This window comes from Mustelus asterias, chromosome 15, assembly GCF_964213995.1.
Source record: "Mustelus asterias chromosome 15, sMusAst1.hap1.1, whole genome shotgun sequence".
Lineage (NCBI taxonomy): Eukaryota > Metazoa > Chordata > Chondrichthyes > Carcharhiniformes > Triakidae > Mustelus > Mustelus asterias.
In genome coordinates this window covers 68838388-68861064 of record NC_135815.1, presented here as the reverse complement: position 1 = coordinate 68861064, position 22677 = coordinate 68838388, and the positions used below count along the sequence as shown (strand labels likewise).

Below are 22677 nucleotides of genomic sequence, written 5' to 3'. Positions count from 1 at the left end.
CCCCCACCACACACAGTCCACAGCCATGAATTGGCTGCCACTCCTATCTCTCAGCAGTTTGGGTTTTGCCTCAGTGAAAATGCCAATCAGTTCCTGATTCATTTTTTAGGGCAAATTTGTGATCTGGAAATGAAGATACCTCCTGATTCCTGCCTCCAGCCCTTGGTGTCCCACTTGGGTGGGGAGTACTGGTGAAAGGCGTTCTCCAAATGAAAGTAGAGTCTGAACTGCCCGTCTAAAGTGAAGAAATCCCAGCTGCCTCCTCCATGTTTTCACCTCTTCCTGAACATCTTCCTCCTCCTCCTTTCTAAGTGACCTCTGGCTATCAGAGTGGTGACTCTCATAGAGAGGCAGCTTCAGGAACAGGCAGCGGTTCCTGGGCCTGTGCTTGGACCTGCAAGCCCAAACCCTACCACTGACTCAGTTGGTCACTGCCAGCATGCGAGATGGATGAGGCACCTCGTCTCTCTGTTGTGTCTATACATTAGTGGTGAGCAGGAAAGTGCAAACGCAATTCATGCTGGCAGACAAACTGCTAGTTGTCTCTGTGGTCTCCGCTCTGGAGGAAGGTACCAGCCCATCCACCCCTCTTCCAGTGACCACTGCTTCTATGCTGCCACAATGACTGAGAAATGCCCAGCCATGGCGCCAGGTGCATCCTACCAGGCGCAGCCACTCCACTGGCCAGAGGATGACTGCTAAGTTCATTAGGGTTGCCAGAACAGCAGAGTCAACAGACTGCCTCCAATGTCGCTGCCAGTGGTGGTGAAACCAAGACTCAGCACACGCAAATGTAAGTTTAAGGCTTTTTGAACACAAAACAGGGGTTTGTCACGGGTGACATAATTTGCGTTCAATATTTCAGTTTCTCTATGTTGTGGCCAAATGTTTTGTTTTGGTGTGTTGAAAATGACACAAACATGAATGTTGCTTTAATAGGCTGAGTTGTCATGATGGTTGCAATAGGTGCCAGATGCTGTACTGCATATTGTACAGATGGATTTGGGGTTGGTTGAGCTTATCACAATTATTTGGTAAGGAAACAGTGCCACTGTCATGAGGAAGCTCTTATGACGGCCACGAAGGCCATGGGGGATCATCAATAGATCTCCCTGTGGGCTTCATGGAATATGAGCTGCCTTATTGAGAATACAGAGGCCTGCCCAATGGGAAGTGGTTAGAGGGTTTTTTTTTAACCTGTTATTCTACCTGGACCGTTGTTCCAGGTCCTGAGGTGAAGACTACCTGACTGTAAGCCGCAAGTGCGGCCCTTTTCTTTGGTGCACAATAAATGGTTTTGGTTATGGGAAACTGGTGTTTGGCTGAATTACTACATTGGTGACGAGGATAATTTTTCCTTTCTCCATCCTTCCCTCTGGACAATCTCAGAACATCAAGAACCTTCTCTGGTAAGAAAAAGCCTCTTTTCTGGAAACCTGAGCCCTAAGATACCAATGGGGAAGACTGGGCCCAATACACTGAGCACATGCATTACTACTTCCATGCTAACAACATTGAAGGAGCTGGGAAACAAAAAGTGATACTGTTAACAGCATGCGGGGCCCCGACCTTCAGTGTGATAAGAAGATTGACCTATCCAGATGACCCTAACTCAAAAATTTTTAATGAACTGGTAGACTTGGTAAACAACCATTACGACCTGAATCCCTCAGTAATTCTCAAGCAATATCATTTCAATAAGGCTGGGAGAACTCTTGGGGAATCTGTCACTGAGTCCTTGGCTAGGTTGCAAAAAGTACCTGAACACTGAGAATTTTGATCACCTCTTAATGCAATGTTGCGAGACATTTGGAATATTGTGAGCAATTTTGGGCCTATATCTAAGGGTGGATGTTCTAGCCTTGGAAAGGATCCAGAGAACGTTCATGAGAATGATTTCAGGAATGAAAAGCTTGATGGAGTTTAGAAGGATGGAAGTGGGGGGACCGCATGGAAACTTACAGAATACTGAAAGGCCTGGATAGAGTGGATGTGGAGAAGGTGTTTCCATTAGTAGGAGAAACTACTCTGAGGCTGTACCCTCAGATCTTAAAGGGAAACCTTTAGAACCGAGATGAGGAGGAATTTCTTTAGCCAGAGGGTGGTGAATCTATGAAATTCATTGCCACAGAAGGTTGTGGAGCCCAAGTCATTGAGGGTATTTAAGACAGGGATAGATAGGTTCGTGATTGGTAAGGGGATCAAAGGTTACGGGAAAAAGCGGGAGAATGGGGTTGAGAATCTTATCAGCCAAGATTGAATGGCAGAGCAGACTCAATGGGCTGAATGGCCTAATTTTGCTCCTATATCTTATGGTCTTATGACAGATTGGTATGTGGCATAAGTGACCTTCCAAAAGAAGCTGTCGGCAGAACCCAATTTGGACTTTTAAAAAGCTGTTGAAATAATCTTGTCACTTGAGAATACAGAGGAAGGTGTTCAGGAACTACAAGGGACATCAGGCAGCAGTGTTCTCCCTTTAGTGGGAAGGACCTCATGTAATCAGCCCTCAATGGAGAGTGCTTGTATAAATCAGGGCTCCTTTCAATATAGGAACCCTAATGTCACCACCAGTCAGTCAAGAAAAGGCAGTAAGGACCCAAGAGTATTAGAGAACATACTCCAGAAAGGTGCAGCTGACAGGTGACACGTCACTGCAAGTACTGTCAAGGGACACCACCACAGTGAAGTTTCAGGAACAGGCAAAACGCGTGCTGCCTAGGAAGAAAGCCAAGGCCAGTGCCTGAGCGTATCATGCAGGTATCCTCTCTTCCGCAGACAGGGACACGACAATGGAACTATATTGCTACAATGGAAGTTGTCCGATAAGGGTGGAATTACTAGTGAATGGCCATCTCTTGTAGGTGGAGGTGAACATGAGAGCTACAGTCTCCGTTATCAGGGAACAGACCTATAATCAACTCCAATCAGGTATCCAGCTCTTCATGTTGGAAGATATGAAGGCCAGAATAGCCACCTACACAGGGGAACCTCTACAAATAAAAGGCACCACAATGGCCCCAGTAACTTATAGGCAGAGGCAGCAATCAGCCCATCTCCCACTCATTGTTGTACAGGGGCATGGACCAAGACTAATGGGGAGAGATTGGCTCCAGAAGATCCAGCTGAACCAGTTGGAGATCTTTAGGCTGGGCGTGGGGGGACTAAATGAAGCTATCAGTGGATACACTGAAGTTTTCCAAGAGGGCCTGGGAAAAGTGAAATGAGCCAAAGCCATGATCTACGTTGACCCCAATGCTACACTGAGGTATTTCAGAGCCAGACAAGTCCATTACTCCATGCTGGAGAAGGTAGAAACTGAACTAGGGCGCATTGAAAGCTTGGATTTAATAAGGCCTGTGCAATTTACAGAATGGATCACACCCGTAGTCGCTGTTCTTATGCCCGACAAATCATTTTGTCTTTGTGGAGACTAAAAGCTGTCAGTCAATCGGGTCTCCAATTGTAATTAGTACCCCATGCCCCAGCTCAAAGATTTGTACGCTAGGTTAACAGAATGCAAGACTTTCTCGAAGTTGGACATGAACCATGCCTGTCTTCAGTTTGAATTGGGCGAGTCCTCCCAGAAATCTGTATTGATCGACACACATAAGGGACTTTACGAGTATACGCATTTGCTTTTTAGGGTCTCATCAGCGTGTGCCATCTTCCAGAGGGTTATGGAAAGCATCCTTCAAGGACTACCCAAGGTAGCAGTTTACCCAGATGGCATCTTGGTCACAGGGGCTTCAGAACAGGAACACCTGGCCAACCTGAAGTCTTCCATCCATATGTTTATGGTTGACAGTTTTTTATAGTTATCAACCATAATTGGGCCTCTTCAAAGAGGACAAAGAGAGCAATTAATGGGATGACAGCTTCATACCAGATTGAGCTTGATATTCCCAAACTTGACAGGAGAGTGGAGACCCAACAGGAAAACCAAAAAAGAAACTATGATTCTGCAAGGACAGAAATAACTTTTGCAACTTTTGATCTGGTCCAGATAAGGAACTCTGGCATGGAGCCTGCAGCGTCCAATTCTAACTCCTGTGGGATCTCCAGCATGGCATTCAGATCATACAGTTGATGTCTGGAAGGATTCAGTCCACTTCACTACAGCCCAAATCCTACTTCACCCCTTTTTTTCTGAAAATGGTCCCATTGTGTGTGCAGGGCATCATCAGGCTATGCCTCAACGATGACAGAACAAGTTTATCAACTCTCTTAATGTTATCATTCATCCCAGAACATTCTGGAACATCTAGTAATTAATGCTGCCAATAGCCTGGAACACTGAACAGTGAGTCCAATTTATCTTTTATCAGCTTCTAGGTTTATATTTCCTTGGAGACAGTCTGTCGGATTGTCAAGGCCTCGTGTGCTTATCATCTCTCAATCATTTTACTGAAGGAACAGTGCAAGGAGTTATGATGTTATCTCAAGGTCAATGTTGTCTCACTTTACAATGGTAACCAATTGTCATGTTGACTTGTGATGAAGCCGCGAGGAATATGTCTGACCAGAGTTAGCAATCCAAACCCTTTGTCTCATTGCTTCTGGTTCTCAGTTAAAAGCCATTTGTCACAATTAAACAAAAATGTGATTAGAAACTAATTCATCTCCAGGTGAAGTCACGAGACCATTGGAGAATGAGGATCAGCGTTTCTAACACACTTTCAAATTCAGATGAACAGGTCTGTGGCTTCAGTGGGAAAAAAATACTTATTTATAAAGTAACTTTCACAACTGGGATATTCCAGCGTGCCTAATACTTTTGTAGTGTGGTCATTGTTGTGATGTAGGTAACCTGGCAGATAATTTACATACAGCAAACACTTAAAGAGATGCAATAATGACTAGATCTTTTTTAGTGTTGCTGGTTTAAGGGTAAATATTGACCAGGATATGAGGAACAACTTCCTTGGTCTTCCATACAGATCCTGGGAATCTTTTACATGTGCAGCTAATACATGGATTAGGAACAGGAGTAGACCACTCGGCCCCTCGAGCCTGCTCTGCTAGTTAATAAGATCATGGCTGATCTGATTGTAATCTCAACCGAACATCCTCGCTAAATTTCACATTCTTACTAGCCTTCACCCCTTGCTTATCAAGAATCTATCTACTTCTGCCTTTAAAATATTCAAAGACTGCATCCTCATTCTGAGGAAGGAGTTCCAAAAACCTGGCAGCAAATAGGACCTCGGTTTAACACAGGCTGAACTTTGTTTCAAGTCAGCCTCAACACTCTCAGCTCATTGCTCCCAACCCAGGCATGAACTGTCAGTGACCTGTGAAAAGTTCCAGCCACGCTTCAGTGTGGGGGAAATGCAGAAATTTGAATATGGTCCGTGCAATTAAAAATCTGTAGCTTTTTGTCAACAAATTTGTGTGGAGTTTGCACATTCTCCCCATGTCTGCGTGGGTTTCCTTCAGGTGCTCCGGTTTCTTCCCACAGTCCAAAGACGTGCGGGTTTGGTTAATTGGCCTTGCTAAATTCACCCTAGTTCAGGGGGATTAGCAGGGTAAATATATGGGGTTACAGGGATGGGGTGGGATTGTGGTCGGTGCAGACTCAATGGGCCGAATGGCCTCCTTCTACAGTAGGGATTCTATGATCCTATGATTCTAAGAAATTTTCTCAAATTTCTGCAGGTAACCTGCAGTTCCTGGGGTCATCAATGAGTTCCCTTGTGATTTACATTCGGAAACTGCATTAATGATTGATGCTCTGCCTACCCCTTGTCTGGAAGAGAGAGTTCACGGCTTGGGTTCCTGCGAGGGTGAGCGGCGGAAAGCAGTGAGGCACCAGCCACGCTCTCGCTCGCTTGTCATGGGCTGTTCCCCCGCACTGCTGCTCGCTCTCTGGCTGCTCAGCATCAGGGGCACTCTTTCCTTTGAGCTCACTATTCTCCACACTAACGATGTGCACACCAGGATGGAGGAGACCAGCGAGGATTCGAGCAAGTGCAGGTCAAACTGTTATGCTGGAGTGGCCAGGAGATTGACTAAAATCCGAGAGATCAGGCAGCAGGAGAAAAATGTGCTGCTGTTGGATGCCGGGGATCAGTACCAGGGAACCATCTGGTTCAATTATTACAAAGGTGCTGAGGCTGCCCACTTCATGAACAAACTGAACTACGATGCAATGGTAAGAGAGCATTAATGTGCTGGAAATATCTCCTTTCCAATTTGAGTTAGAGGAAATTTGCCGTTCTTTTGACCAACCTTCAAAGCTCAATCAATTTACAAACTGTTCTTTTAGATTGGACAATTGCTAATGGTGCTCCACTAGTGGGAAAGAAGGAAATTCTAGGCCAATTAGCCTGATTTCTGTCTGTAAAATACTAGAAGCTACAATTAAGGATAGCGTAGATGAACACATTGAAAGTATTCAGCTGACCAGAGAGCCAGCATAAATTTGCTAATGGTAAGGTCACGTGACAAATCTAATTGACTATTTGAGGAGGTGATTAAAATAGTGAAATGTCTATCGATATTTATGTAGACTTCAGGAAACACCTGAAAAAATCCCTCACTGGAAGCCATTAAGTAAAGATGAAGCTCATGAAATTATTAATCTGGTTAGGAAGTCGATGCTAAGATAGGTGGCAATGTAGCAATATAGATGGAAGCTCACAATTTTAAAAAGGATGCGGGGGAGAGAGGGGAAACGAGAATTTCTAAGTAGTTGGGTAGGGGGTTGTCCCAATCATCCAGTGGCACATTGGGGAAGCTTCCTGGAGAAAGACTAAAAGAGCCGTCCCTTCAGGCTTTTCACCTGTCCACCAAAGGAATGGAAGGAGTTTGGGAGGAACCTGCAGAAATTCTGTCCACTGGTGTTTTTATGGTGTTGTTGGAGAGTGCCTTTGGGATGATCCTTTCTTCACTGTCAGTACAGATCTATTTTATCTTTCTCCTTCTTTCAACATGCTCTCTCTATTCATTGCAGGAGTGAAGGGTTGGTGATGGTGGAGGAGTGACATCTACATGGATCTTCTATGCATTTTCTTAACTATTTTTCCTACCCCAACAATATAGAATCATTACAGTGCAAAAGGTGGCAATTCAGCCCATCATGTGTGCATTCGCTCTCAAAGTATATTCTACAAAATCCCTCTCCCTTGCCTTATCCCCACAACTTTGCACATTCTTTCTTTTCAGATAGCAACTTTTGAAAAGCTTGATCGAACCTGCCTCCAACACACTCTCAGGCCATTTGATTTCATTTGGTTTTATTTAGTATTATCACATATATTACTTTACAGTGAAAAGTATTGTTTCTTGCGTGCTATACAGACAAAGTATATCGTACGTAGAGAAGGAAAGGAGAGGGTGCAAAATGTAGTGTTATAATCATAGCTGGCATGCAGAGAAAGATCAACTTAATATGGGATAGGTCCATTCAAAAGTCTGATGGCAGCAAGGAAGAAGCTGTTCTTGAGTCAGTTGGTACATGAGCTCAGACTTTTGTATATTTTTCCCGAAGGAAGAGGTGGAAGAGAGTATGTCCAGGGTGTGTGGAGTCCTCGATTATACTGGCTGCTTTTCCAAGGCAACGGGAAGTGTAGACAGAGTCAATGGATGAGAGACTGGTTTACGTGATGGACTGGACTACGTTCACAACCCTTTATAGTTTCTTGCGGTCTTGGACAGAGCAGGAGCCATACCAAGGTCTGATACAACCAGAAGGAATGCTTTCTATAGTGCATCTATAAAAGTTGGTGAGAGTCGTAGCTGACATGCCAAATTTCCTTAGCCTCCTGAGGAAGCAGAGTTGGTGGGCTTTCTTAACTATAGCATTGTTCCAGAATCCAATGACCCTGTAGGTGAAAATATATCCCTCACTTCACTTTTACCCCTTTTGTCAATTATATTGAATCTGTGCCCTCCAGTTCTTGATGTTCTCTTGGCCATATTCTGCAGTCTCTTGAACACCTCTATCAAGTTTCCTCTCAGTCCTCTTTTCTCTAAGGAAAACAGTCCCAATCTCTCCAATCTACCCTCATAGCTACTGTCCTTTATCCCTGGAATTATTCATGTAAATCTCCACTGCAATCTCTCCAATGCCTTCACATCCTTCCTCAAGTATGACACCTAGAACTGGATGGAGTACTTCAGATGAGACCAAATTAGTGTCTTATACAAGTTCAACATGAATTCCTTACTCTTGTATCTGGAATACTATATGCTTCATTAACTGCTCTCCCAACATGTCCTGCCACCTTCAATGACTTATGTACATATACACCAAGGTTCCTCTGTTCCTGCACCCCCTTTAGAGTTTCTCCCATTGTTTTAGACTATCTCTACATATTCTTCTTGCCACAATGAATCACCTCACACTTCTTTGCATTGAACATCACGTGCCTTTTGTCTGCCCAGTCCACCAACATGTGTATGTCCTTTCGAAGTTCAAGATTATCCTCATCACAATTGACAATGCTTCCAATTTTCATATCATCCACAAATTTTGAAATCATGCCCTGAACATCACAGTCTAGGTCATTAATATACAACAGGAAGAGCAAGGGTCCCAACACTGACCTCTGCAGAACTCCACTACAAACCTTCCTCCAATCTGAAAAACAACGATTCATCACTATGCTGTTTCCTGTCTCTCAGTTGATTTCTTGCCCAAGTGTCTACTTTGCCTTTCATTCCATGAGCTAGAATTTTGCTCACAAGTCTGTTGTGTGGCACTGTATCAAATGCCTTTTGAGGCTCCATATAAAGCACATCAACAGTGTTAACCTTCATCCTTCTCTGTTACTTCATCAAAAACTCCAGCAAGTTAGTTAAATGTGATGAATCCATGCTGGCTTTCCTTAATTATCCTGCACTTATTTAAGTGACTATTTATTTTGTCTGGAACTATAGTTTTCAAAAGTTTCCTTACCCATGAAGTCAAACTGACTGCTCTGCTTTATCTTTGCTCCTCTTTCTAAGCGAGGGTATAGTATTCACAATTCTCTAGTCCTCTGTGTTTAAGGAAAACAGGAAGATTATCATCAGTGTTTCTGCAATTTCAACTTCACGTCCCTCAGTACTCTTGGATGCATCTCATCTGGTCCTGGTACCTTATCAATTTTAAGTAAAGATGGTCTTTCTAATACCGCCTGCTTCTCAATTGTAAATTCCTCTGGTGTACCACTTTCCTCCTCTCTATCCTTAGCCTGCATAGCATCCTCTTTCTTTTTAAAGACAGATACAAAGTATTAATTTAATACCACCACTATTTCTCCTGCTTCCATATGCAAGTTTCCTTTATCATCCCTAATTGGCCTTACTCTTTCTTTTACCTCCCTTTTATTATTTACATGCTTACACAAGCTAAGCGTGTAAATTATATCAGCTGCCAGTCTCTTTTCATGCTCCCTCCTTGCTTTTCTCATTAACTTTTTCCATTTCCTCTCTGGTCCTTCTATACTCAGCCCGATTCTCCTTTATCTTTTCTACCTGACATCTGTCATACGAGCATTTATTTCTTTTCATCTTCACCTCTAACTCTCTCATCATCCAGGGTACTCTACATCTATTTGTCCTACCTTTTCCCTTCAAGGGAATATACCTTGCCGTTGCCTGTAATTCTATTAATTCTATCTCTTTGAAGACAACCCATTGTTCAGCCACCATTTTTTCCACCAACATTTCATTCCAACTCACTCGACTCAGATGCATTCTCATTGCACTTTCCCGCAATTATTTAACTCTGTTCTGGATTGTCCTTGTCCTTTTTAAGGCCAACCAAACCTTATGATAAAATGGTCATTGTCCCCAAAATGGTCTCCCACTGTCACTTGCGCCATTTCCCAGAACCAGGTCCAAGAGTGCCTGCCCCTCTTTTGCACCAGAAACATACTACTGCAGAAAATTATCTCGAATAAACTCCAAAACTCTCACCCTGTTCCCCCTTAGCGCTATTCCTATTCCGGGCTATATTTGGATAATTGAAGTTTCCTATTACAATTGCTCCATAATTCTTGCATCTCTCTGAAATTTCTTTGCAAATTTATTTCTCTACATCTGTTCCACTATATACCACACCGATCAATGTTACTACACCTTTTTCATTCCTTATCTCTAGCCAGAGAGTTTCCCTCCTTGATTCCTCTCTCTCTGGTACTGTAGTGCCACCTTTAATCAATACTGCCAAGCTGCCCTTTTCTTCCTTTCCTATCTCTTCTAAATACTTTGAACCGTGGGATATTTAACACCCAGTGACATCCTTGACTCTGGTACCAGGGAGGCAACATACCATCCTGGAGTCACGCCTGCCCGCTCCCCTAACTGTGGAATCCTCTATCACTATAGCACTTCCACTCTTCCACCTCCCCTCCTTTTCAGCTGATCCACCTATGGTGCCAGGAACTTGGCTCTTGCCACAGTCCCCTGAGGAACCATCTGGCTCACCAGCATCCAAAGTGGAAAAGTGGGCAGAGAGTGCCTTGGGGAATTCCCACAATATCTGTTTGTTTCCCTTAGATATTCTGGTGGTCCCCTGCCTGTGTGCTTCTTATCTGCGGTGTGACCACATCTCGAAACTTGCTATCCATTTAATCTGCAGCCTTGCAGATGCACTACAGTGACTCCAGCTGCCACTCATATTCTGTAACCCAAAGCCTAAGTTTCTGTGGCTGATGGCACTTCCTGCAGATGTAGTCATCGAGGGCACTTTGTGCCTGCATGACTTCCACATCCCGCAGAATGCAAATTCTACATAGCCGAGCTGCACTGAAGAGCCTAAAGTTTTATATAGACTGTTTAATGACTGTCAGTCACCAATCACCTTCTCCTTTCCCCCTCATGTCTCTTTGTGAAGTTTTGCTGCTCTTTCATTCTCACAATCTTTTATCTCACCAAGTTCCTTTCCTCTCCCTGCCTCTTCTTTCCTGGCAGAAGACCTTGTAGTAATAATAAATTGCACCAGTATTTAAAATGTAAATGAGCAAAACAAGTAAAATAACCACCAACCAGTCACTTAGCGAGTTCCCGCTTGACTTTCTCCAAATCTGGTTGGTCCACCGAGACCCATCACCAGCAGCTATCTCTTTTTGAACTTGTGGCTCCTCTCACATTCTACTTGTGTTCATTGATGAATTTATAATTGATAAATCCGATAACTCACGATAAGTCCACCACTCTTTATAAACCTTACTGATACAAATAAATCCTTACAATGATAAATTACCAGTTTGATAGAAACAAGCAGGGCCAATGGATACTTGCCAGACAGTCAATCACCTACCTGCTCCCCTGTGTTGTCACACTTTGATTTTCTTTTAGAATGTGTGCACTGGAAACTGGTTACAGTTTAGCCCCCAGATGAACTTCCCAATCTCTTTCTCTATGCTTTAGTTCCTGCTGTACTCACACACTCAAGAGATGGAATATAGATTCAATTGTAATTTCTTTGACATTTCATCAAAGTCAACCTGTCATGAATGTGATACTCTAAGCTCTAAGGGTTTTTTATATAGAAAATCACAATTCAATTGTGCAAATTCAAAGTCCATTTGGCATTATAGTTATTGAGTCATAGCACAGGATGAGAGCCATCTTTTCCAAGTGTTTTGAGCATTTCCCAGTGAGCGTTCACTTACTAGAATTTATAAACTAATTTGCTAACTCATTGAATCAACTCCAAAAGCAAAGACCTCAAGGTCACATTTTTATATGACTGGGCCTGGCTCGCACCCAATCTGGAAGTGTATAAAATCTCATGCGAAGACATTGGGATCATTTCTCAATGTCATCGCACACATACGTGGTTTTGAAGTTGTCAGGCATGTGGGCCAATCAGATGCATTCCTGCCAACAATTAAAGGGCTGACTAAGGCCTTTAAAAGTCCAATTGATAGCGATTTTAATCCATGCTTTTTGTGGCTCAAGGCACAGGAAAAACTGGTGGACACGCATTAGGTTTTTTGCATTTCCTTATCCAAGAGTGGGATAAAAGGCTCCCGGAGCAGTAACAGTTTCTCTGTGATAGAGTTTGTAGCTGTGTGAATATAGAGTTTAGTTTGAGTTTACTAGTTATTGTTTAGTATTTGAAACGTGACTTTCAACATTTCAGGACTCCCCAGGAAGGTTTCCTGAGGATTGGAGGACAGTGTTCCATCATTTGCAAGGCACTGGTCCTCTGCATCTGATCCAATAAGGTTGGAGTACCCTGAAGCGAAAGGGAGGGGCAGGAGGGAGAGGAGGCAAGGGTAGCACAGACAGCGTTTGAGGCAGAGACCTGTAAGGCACATGCTAAGTCAGCGCAGGGCCAGCAGGGAGATGGGCCAAGGTGGAGGCCATGTCAAAGACACATAGCTATATAAAACCTTAGTTAGGCCACATTTGAAGTATTATGTAAAGTTTTGGTCACCACACTACCAGAAGAACGTGAAAGCTTTGGAGAGAGTGCAAAGAAGGTTCACTAGGATGTTGCCTGGTCTCAAGGGTGTTGGCTATGAGGAGAGGTTGAATAAACTAGGATTGTTTTTGCTGGAAAGGCAGAAGCTAAGAGGAGACCTGAACGAGGTCTACACAATTACGAGAGGCATAGACAGGCTTTTTCCCCAGGGTGGAAGTGTCAATTACAAGGGGGCACAGGTTCAAGGTGAGGAGGGGGAAATTTTATTGTGTGCTGTGCCCTGCACTATCTGACCCCGATAAGGGGGGCCCAATGGAGGCTGAGGAGAGTGAGGAGAGGAGAGTCCCACAGGTCAGGGAGGATGGCTCCATTGATGGATCAGAGGATGAACCAGGGAACACACAGAGTGAGGAGTTTGAGGCGGACAATATGAGAATTCGGGGAGTAGGGACACAAGGGATACATGGATCCATCGAACCTTCAGCTATGCATCCAAGGCATGGAGGCTGCCTCAATCCAATAGCAATGTCTCACTCTTTCCTGAAGAGCCCAACGTGGAAATGCTGTAGCACACAAAGCCCTCAGCTTAAAAACCTGTGCAACATCTGGCCAATGTACAAAGCCTGCCGCTAACTCAACCCATTGAATTGAGGACCACGTTTATGTGACTTCATATTAACATAAGAACAGCACACAAATGTGCCAAACCTGACATAATATTCAAAGCAATGAATGCAGGTAATGTCACCTGTGACATGCCCCTGTTGTGCTTAAGGTGCCTTCAACTTTCATTGCAGGTGCTGCGTGTTGGTGCCCCCCTCACTGGCAGTGCCATTGTAGGCAGTCTGCTGACTTTGCTGTCCCGGTGGTTGCGGTGATCTTGGTGGGCCGATCCTCTGGCTCTGTCTGGGAAGGAGCATCCAGCCTCATGGATGGGCATTGCTCAGATGCTGTGGCATCGTCAGATGCAGCAGGCACTGGCAGAGGAGCTGCTGCCCTTGTCCAGAGTGCCTCGAGAGGAACCCACAGAGATGACTGGCAGCTTGTCTGCCAGCGTGAGGTGTGTTTACACCCCCTGCTCAGCATGATGGATGGACACCTAGCAGAGAGACTAAATGCCTCATCCATCTCTCACACTAGCAGTGAGCTCCAGAGGTCACAACTGGAGTGCTGGTTTGCAGGTCCGAGCATGACCCCTGGAACCCCTGAGGGTGTCCCTGAAGCAGACCCTCTATAAGAGCCACCACTCTCTCAATGGAGGAGGACATGGGCTTGGTGCTGAGTCAATGCAGAACTCACATTCCGCGTGGACTCCTGAATGATGGAAGACATGGCACATAAGCCCTCGTAAACTTCCACCAGATCTCCACACACATCCTGCTGGACATAAAGCATCTGCCGTCTGATGGACAAGTCTAGAGGCTCCACCTCTACCTCTGATTCAGCATGGTCCCAGTCTCCAGCAGTGCTCCCACTGTCAGCACCCTGGGACCTCTCTGCCTCTGTCACCACCTCATGCAGAGTGCACTACCCACAAAGCTGAAGACATAATTCCCACCAACATGTGAGCATTTGCATTGGTATCTGCTATGGAAATGCAGCGTGACGCAGGTTCAGGAGCAATGCCTTCATGAGTGCCTGATGGGGGGTCTTCGGGTGGTGCAGTCAGCACATAAAGAACAAAGAACAAAGAACAATACAGCACAGGAACAGGCCCTTCGGCCCTCCAAGCCCGCGCCGCTCCCCGGTCCAGGATTGAATCCTGAATCCAGGATCCCCGCCCAATTTTCCAGCCTATCTACATACCAATATCCTATCCACCGAGCTGTCCCTCACAGCTACGATGCTTTCTTCATTACAACCTATTAACTCACCCCCACCCCCCCATTCCAGACCTTGTGATCTCCAGGGAGAGGCGAAAACCCAGAGTGAAAAACCCCAGGGCCAATATGGGGAAAAAAAAAATCTGGGAAATTCCTCTCCGACCCCCTGAGGCGATCGAAACGAGTCCAGGAGATCACAATGGCCCTGATCGGAAAATGCTTCCCAACCCTAGTCATTTCCACTTCCACGAACACCATATGAATTCCCTGCCCCTGAGACAGGTTCCCAACTATCCGCAGTCTCGCTCTGTACTGGCACCAGCAAGATGATCATAGAATGAAGCCTTGAAACGAGAAACAAGGAACAATTAGCCCGCGCCGCTCCCTGGTCCAAACTAGACCACTCTCTTGTATCCCTCCATTCCCACTCCCTTCATATAGCTGTCTAGATAAGTCTTAAACGTTCCCAGTGTGTCCGCCTCCACCACCTTGCCCGGCAACACATTCCAGGCCCCCACGACCCTCTGTGTGAAATATGTCCTTCTGATATCTGTGTTAAACCTCCCCCCCCTCACCTTGAACCTATGACCCCTCGTGAACGTCACCACCGACCCGGGGAAAAGCTTCCCACCGTTCACCCTATCTATGCCTTTCATAATTTTATACACCTCTATTAAGTCTCCCCGCATCCTCCGTCTTTCCAAGGAGAACAACCCCAGTTTCCCCAATCTCTCCTCATAACCAAGCCCCTCCATACCAGGCAACATCCTGGTAAACCTCCTCTGTACTCTCTCCAAAGCCTTCACGTCCTTCTGGTAGTGTGGCGACCAGAACTGGACGCAGTATTCCAAATGCGGCCGAACCAACGTTCTATACATCTGCAACATCAGACCCCAACTCTTATACTCTATGCCCCGTCCTATAAAGGCAAGCATGCCATATGCCTTCTTCACCACCTTCTCCACCTGCGACGTCACCTTCAAAGATCTGTGGACTTGCACACCCAGGTCCCTCTGCATCTCTACACCCTTTATGGTTCTTCCATTTATCGTGTAGCTCCTCCCTACATTATTCCCATCAAAATGCATCACTTCGCATTTATCAGGATTGAACTCCATCTGCCATTTCCTTGCCCAAATTTCCAGCCTATCTATATCATTCTGTAGCCTCTGACAATGTTCCTCACTATCTGCAAGTCCTGCCAGTTTTGTGTCGTCCGCAAACTTACTGATCACTCCAGTTACTCCTTCTTCCAGACCATTTATATAAATCACAAACAGCAGAGGTCCCAATACAGAGCCCTGCGGTACACCACTAGTCACAGGCCTCCAGCCGGAAAAAGACCCTTCCACTGCCACCCTCTGTCTTCTATGACCAAGCCAGTTCTCCACCCATCTAGCCACCTCCCCCTTTATCCCATGGGATCCAACCTTTTTCACTAGCCTACCATGAGGGACTTTGTCAAACGCTTTACTAAAGTCCATATAGACAACATCCACGGCCCTTCCTTCGTCAACCATTTTGGTCACTTCTTCAAAAAACACCACCAGGTTAGTGAGGCATGACCTCCCTCTCACAAAACCATGTTGACTATCGTTAATGAGTTTATTCCTTTCTAAATGCGCATACATCCTATCTTTAAGAATCTTCTCCAACAACTTCCCCACCACGGACGTCAAGCTCACCGGCCTATAATTACCCGGGTTATCCTTCCTACCCTTCTTAAATAACGGGACCACATTGGCTATCCTCCAATCCTCTGGGACCTCACCTGCGTCCAGTGACGAGACAAAGATTTGCGTCAGAGGCCCAGCGATTTCACCTCTCGTCTCCCTGAGCAGCCTTGGATAGATTCCATCAGGCCCTGGGGATTTGTCAGTCTTTATATTCTCTAACAAACCTAACACTTCCTCCTTTGTAATGGAGATTTTCTCCAACGGTTCAACACTCCCCTCCAAGACACTCCCAGTCAACACATCCCTCTCCTTTGTGAATACCGACGCAAAGTATTCATTTAGGATCTCCCCTACTTCTTTGGGCTCCAAGCATAAGTCCCCACTTTTGTCCCTGAGAGGTCCGATTTTTTCCCTAACAACCCTTTTGTTCCTAACGTATGAATAAAATGCCTTGGGATTCTCCTTAATCCTGTCTGCCAAGAACATTTCGTGACCCCTTTTTGCTCTTCTAATTCCTCGTTTGAGTATTTTCCTACTTTCATTGTACTCCTCCAGAGCTCCCTCCGTTTTTAGCTGCTTGGACCTAACATACGCCTCTCTTTTCCTTTTGACCAGTCCCTCAATTTCCCTGGTTATCCACGGTTCTCTAATCCTACCCTTCCTATCCTTCTTTTTTACAGGCACATGCTTGTCCTGTAGCCCTAACAACCGTTCCTTAAAAGACTGCCACATACCAGATGTGGATTTACCCTCAAACAGCCTCTCCCAATTAAGAGCTGCCAATTTCTGCCTGATCCCAATAAAGTTAGCCTTCCCCCAATCCAACACCTTACCCTTGGGACACCACTCATCCTTTTCCATCACTATCCTAAAGCTAACAGAATTGTGGTCACTATTTGCCACATGTTCCCCAACCAAAACTTTGAAGACCTGACCGGGCTCATTCCCCAGTACCAGGTCCAGTATAGCCCCCTCTCTAGTCGGGCTGTCCACATATTGTTCCAACGAACCCTCCTGTACACATTTTACAAATTCCTCCCCATCCAGAGTCCCTGCCCTCAGCGATTTCCAGTCTATACCAGGGAAATTGAAGTCTCCCACTACAACAACCCTATATTTCCTGCACCTATCCAGTATCTCCTGACATATCCATTCTTCCACTTCCCTTGGGCTGTTGGGGGGCCTGTAGTACACCCCCAACATAGTGACTGCGCCCTTCCTGTTTCTAAGCTCCACCCAGAGTGACTCGCTACACGACTGCTCTGAATTGTCCTCCCTCTGCACCGCTGTAATATGCTCTCCAACCAATACCGCTACTCCCCCACCTCTTTTGGCCCCTCCTCTGTCTCGCCTAAAACACTTGTACCCTGGAATATTCAGCTGCCAGTCCTGTCCCTCTTTCAACCAAGTCTCTGTCACCGCAGCCACATCCAAATTCCTCGTGCGCATTAAGGCCCCAAGTTCGTCTGTTTTACCTGCTACGCTCCTTGCATTGAAGTATAAGCACTCCAGACCCCCAGGCTCAGTGAGGTCGTCCTCCCCCAGAGTGCTCTTCTTCTTTGCCAGCCTTGTCCCAGCCCCAAGCTTGTCCCCAGCCACCTCACTTATAGACCTAATAGTTTGATCCCCACCCCCCTGCCATACTAGTTTAAACCCCCCCGAACAGCACTAGCAAAGCTCCCAGCCAGGATATTTGTGCCCTTCCAACTTAGTTGTGACCCCTCCCTCTTGTACAGGTGCCATCCTCTCCTGAAAACCTCCCATTGGTCTATGAAAATAAAGCCCTCCCTCCTGGACCAGTCCTTTAGCCAGGCATTCATTTGAACCAACTCCCTATTCTTAGCCTCACTGGCACGAGGCATTGGGAGCAGCCCAGAGATGGCCACCCTAGTGACCCTACTTTTTAACCTATTTCCCAACTCCCTGAATTGCTCCCTGAATTGCTCTCCACCAATGTGTATAATGACATCAGTTTCTTTATCTTCCCCTTTTAATATGCCTCCTATCCGCTCGGAGACATCCGTGACCCCAGCACCAGGTAGGCAGACTACCATCCTGGAGTCCCTTTCGCCCCCACAGAATCGCCTGTCTGTGCCTCTAACTGATGCATCCCCCACCACTATCGCTCTCCTAACCCCTCTCTTCCCTTTCCTTCACATCTATGGAAGGAAGGCACAACACCAGTGAATTCACTCATCATTGTCATTAGACAGCGTAGGTGGCTTGCTGAGATGATGGATGATGGTAACTCAACTCTAGAGTATCACTCTCACTCTCGCTCCTAGTCAGGACCAACAACTTGGAGAGTCACCCACCAGTTCAGTGATGCTCCGCAGTATTGAGACTTGTCTGTTCCTGACAGGGGACAATAGAAAGGGCTCCATCTTCCTTGAGGACCATTCTGGATGCCCCCACCCCCACATGGGCAATTAGCGAGTCATTTCACTGCGGCACACCTTCCCCCTCCAATGCACTATGGCCTATTGAGCTGACAGTTCAGCCTTGGCAGGGCAGGCTTCAGTGCCAGTTGGCAGACACACACAAATCCGAGCGCCCAGAGGAACGGAAACCGGATTACACCTCTCCACACAGGTCCATGCCATCTCCACACAGGTCCGTACCATCTTCACACAGGATCATACTCTCACAGCACTTACCCTTGCCAGCTGCACACAGCTGTGGCACAGCACGTTGTGCCCAATGACCTCGGCAGCACCCTCCATCCAGGCCTTCTCTGTTAGGTGGGGCGGCCTACTCTTTCCATCCCTGGGTATCAAGATGCTGTGCCTGGCACTGACCCCCTGCACCAACACAGACAGACACTGATCTGTAAAATGGGGGCACTTAGCCCATCCGATTTACTCTCCTGCCCTCCTGGTGTCCATGACACATCTAGAGAGCGAATTGCGTGGAAGATGCGGAAAGTCTGCAGAGAGATTTGGATAGGCTGAGTGAGTGGGTGAGGATCTGGCAGATGGAGTATAACGTTGACAAGTGTGAGGTTATCCACTTTGGAAGGAATAATAGTAAAATGGACTATTATTTAAATGGTGAAAAATTACAACATGCTACTGTGCAGAGGGACCTGGGGATCCTTGTGCATGAATCGCAAAAACTCAGTTTGCAGATGCAGCAGGTGATCAAGAAGGCAAATGGAATGTTGGCCTTTATCGCGAAGGGGATGGAATATAAAAGCAGGGAGGTCTTGCTGCAATTGTACAAGGTACTGGTGAGGCCGCAACTAGAGTACTGTGTGCAATTTTGGTCCCCTTGTTTGCGGAAGGATATATTGGCCTTGGAGGGAGTACAGAGAAGGTTCACCAGGTTGATACCGGAGATGAGGGAGTTGGCTTATGAGGAGAGATTGAGTAGATTGGGCCTGTACTCGTTGGAGTTTAGAAGGCTGAGGGGAGATCTTATAGAGACATATAAGATAATGAAGGGGCTAGACAGGGTAGAGGCAGAGAGATTCTTTCCACTTAAAAAGGAAACAAGAACTAGAGGACACAGCCTCAAAATAAGGGGGAGTCAGTTTAGAACAGAGTTGAGGAGGAACTTCTTCTCTCAGAGGGTAGTGAATCTCTGGAATTCTCTGCCCATCGAAGCAGTGGAGGCTAACTCGTTAAATATGTTTAAGACACAGGTAGATAGATTTCTGATCAATAAGGGAATTAAGGGTTATGGGGAGCAGGCGGGTAAGTGGAACTAAACCACTATCAGATCAGCCATGATCTTATTGAATGGCAGGGCAGGCTCGAGGGGCTAGATGGCCTACTCCTGCTCCTATTTCTTATGTTCTTATATTCTTATGTTCTCTACACTCACAGTATCCACACAGGAAGCCGTCTTCAGCCACACAACCTTCCCCAAAACTCATGCAACTTTCAGGGAGCTTCCCCTCCTTTTAAACCCCAGGCTGAGTCCAAAATAAGAGAGCCGTCCCACATCCTAATCAAGTAACAGCCTGACATAATCAGACTCACTAAATTACACCAACAGCAATTTCACAGACACCACCATCACTGGGGCATCTCACAGAAGTGATGTAGAAGTCCACATTTGGGTGGAACTTGCCGTGGGGGTCCTGACACTGACTTCAAATTCCATGAAATCTCATGACATCAGGTCAAACATATCAAAGGAATCATCTTGCTCATTATCATCCCTCAACTGATGAATCAGTTTTGCTCTATAATGAACATCACTTGGAAGAAGTGTTAAAGTTGGCAGTATCACTGAATATTCTATAGGAGAGAGGACTTCAATGTCTATCACTGAGTGACTCAATAGTTCCACTACTAACCAAGCCAGCGGAGTCCTCAAGGACATAATTGTCAGAGTGGAGTTGTGGCAGGTTTGTAAGAGAAGCAACATGAGGAGAAAAGCTCCCTGTCCTTATCAATTTATTCTGTTGCAGATGCATTGTCAATGTCCATATTTATGGGGATGACCAGTGAACAGGGGATACAAAATACTGTCTTTACACTCAGGGCACCTTCTATCATGTTGTGTGGCACTACCACTAAATTGTATGGACTCAGAACAGATCTAGCAGCTCAAAACTGAATCCATGAGACACAGTGGAACAACAGCAGAAGCTGTATTCAACCAGACTCTGTAAACTCATGGTCTGACATATCCATCATTCAACTATAACCATCAATCCTGGTTCAGGATTATAAGAGAACATGCCAGGAACACCATAAGTCATAGCTGAAAGTGAGGTGCCACCCTGCTACAGAACTCCATCCATCTGAAACAATGGAAATAATATGCTATCACCAGAGATAAGAGTTCCACATCCAATGAATCGGATCAAAGCACTGAATCAACATCCTGACTGTAACTGAAAACTTGTGTTCCAGAACTAACTGCAGCCAGCCCTAGGCAAGCTGCTCCAACACTAACTCAGCATATAAAAACAGATAGCAAAAGTTTCTATAAATATATAAAACGAAAAAGAGTGGCTAAAGTAAACATTGGTCCTTTAGAGGACAAGAAGGAGGATGTAATAACTGGATATGAGAAAATGGCTGAGGCATTGAACAGGTATTTTGTGTTGGTCTTCACAGTGGAAGACACAACATGCCAAAAATTGATGACAGGAAGGCTATGGCAGGTGAGGACCTAGAAACTATCATTATCACGAAAGAGGTAGTGTTGGGCAAGTTAATGGGGCTAAAGGTAGACAAGTTTACTGGTCCTGATGGAATGCATCCCAGGGTACTAAAAGAGATGGCGGGAGAAATAGCAAATGCACTAGTTTACCAAAATTCGCTGGACTCTGGGGTGGATCCCGCAGATTGGAAAACAGCAAATGTGACGTCACTGTTTAAAAAAGGAGGTAGACAAAAGGCAGGTAACTATAGGCCGGTTAGCTTAACTTCTGTAGTAGAGAAAATGCTTGAATCTATCATCAAGGAAGAAATAGCGAGACATCTGGATATAAATTGTCCCATTGGTAAGACGCAGCATGGGTTCATAAAGGGCAGATCATGTTTGACTAATTTGGTGGAATTCTTTGAGAACATTACATGTGCAGTGGACAATGGGGAACCTGTGGATGTGGTGTATCTGGATTTCCAGAAGGCATTTGACAAGACTGCTACATAAGAGAAAGGTGCATGGTATTAGGGGTAATGTATTAGCATGGATAGAGGATTGGTTAACTAACAGAAAGCAAAGAGTGGGGGTAAATGGGTGTTTTCCTGGTTGGCAATCAGTCACTAGTGGTGTGCCTCAGGTATCAGTGTTGGGACCGCAATTGTTTACGATTTACATAGATGATTTGGAGTTGGGGACCAAGTGTAGTGTGTCAAAATTCACAAATGACATTAAGATGGGTGGAAGAGCAAAGTGTACAGAGGACGCTGAAAGTCTGCAAAGGGATATAGATAATCTAAGTGAGTGGGCGAGGGTCTGGCAGATGGAGTACAGTGTTGGTAAATGTGAGGTCATCCATTTTGGTAGGAATAACAGCAAAATGAACTATTATTTAAATGGTAAAAAATTGCTACATGCTGCTGTGCAGAGGGACCTAGGTGTCCTTGTGCAGGAATCTCAAGGAGTTGGTTTGTAGGTGCAGCAGGTAATTAAGAAGGCAAATAGAATTTTGTCCTTCATTGCTAGAGGGATGAAGTTTAAAAACAGTGAGATTACGTTGCAGCTGTATAAGGTGCTGGTGAGGCCACACCTGGAGTACTGTGTACAGTTTTGGTCTCCTTACTTGAGAAAGGATATACTGGCACTGGAGGGGGTGCAGAGGAGATTCATTAGGTTGATTCCAGAGTTGAGAGGGTTGGCTTATGAGGAGAGATCGAGTAGACTGGGGCTATACTCATTGGAATTCAGAAGAATGAGGGGAGATCTTATAGAAACATATAAGATTATGAAGGGAATAGATAAGATTGAAGCAGGGAAGTTGTTTCCACTGGCGGGTGAAACTAAAACTAGGGGGCATAGCCTCAAAATAAGGGGAAGCAGATTTAGGACTGAGTTGAGGAGGAACTTCTTCACACAAAGAGTTGTGAATCTGTGGAATTCCCTGCCCAGTGAAGCAGTTGAGGCTACCTCATTAAATGTTTTTAAGGCAAGGATAGATAAATTTTTGAACGGTAAATGAATTAAGGGTTATGGTGAGCGGGCAGGTAAGGAGCTGAGTCCACAAAAAGATCAGCCATGATCTTATTGAATGGCGGAGCAGACTTGAGGGGCCAGATGGCCTACTCCTGCTCCTAGTTCTTATGTTCTTATTAACACAGCTACTGGTGTCAACCTGACAAATTGAAAATTTGCCCTACAAAAAACAGGACAA

At 45.4% G+C, this 22677-nt stretch overlaps 1 pseudogene across 1 annotated transcript in view; it reads left to right on the top strand.

Moving 5' to 3' along the window:
* The first annotated feature begins 5793 nt into the window (after window positions 1–5793).
* LOC144504732 (5'-nucleotidase-like) overlaps window positions 5794–22677 on the top strand; it is a 36519-nt pseudogene continuing 19635 nt past the window's right edge. Inside the window, exon 1 of the transcript XR_013499694.1 lies at window positions 5794–6154. The product of XR_013499694.1 is annotated as a 5'-nucleotidase-like (transcript). The remainder of the gene's footprint in view (window positions 6155–22677) is intronic.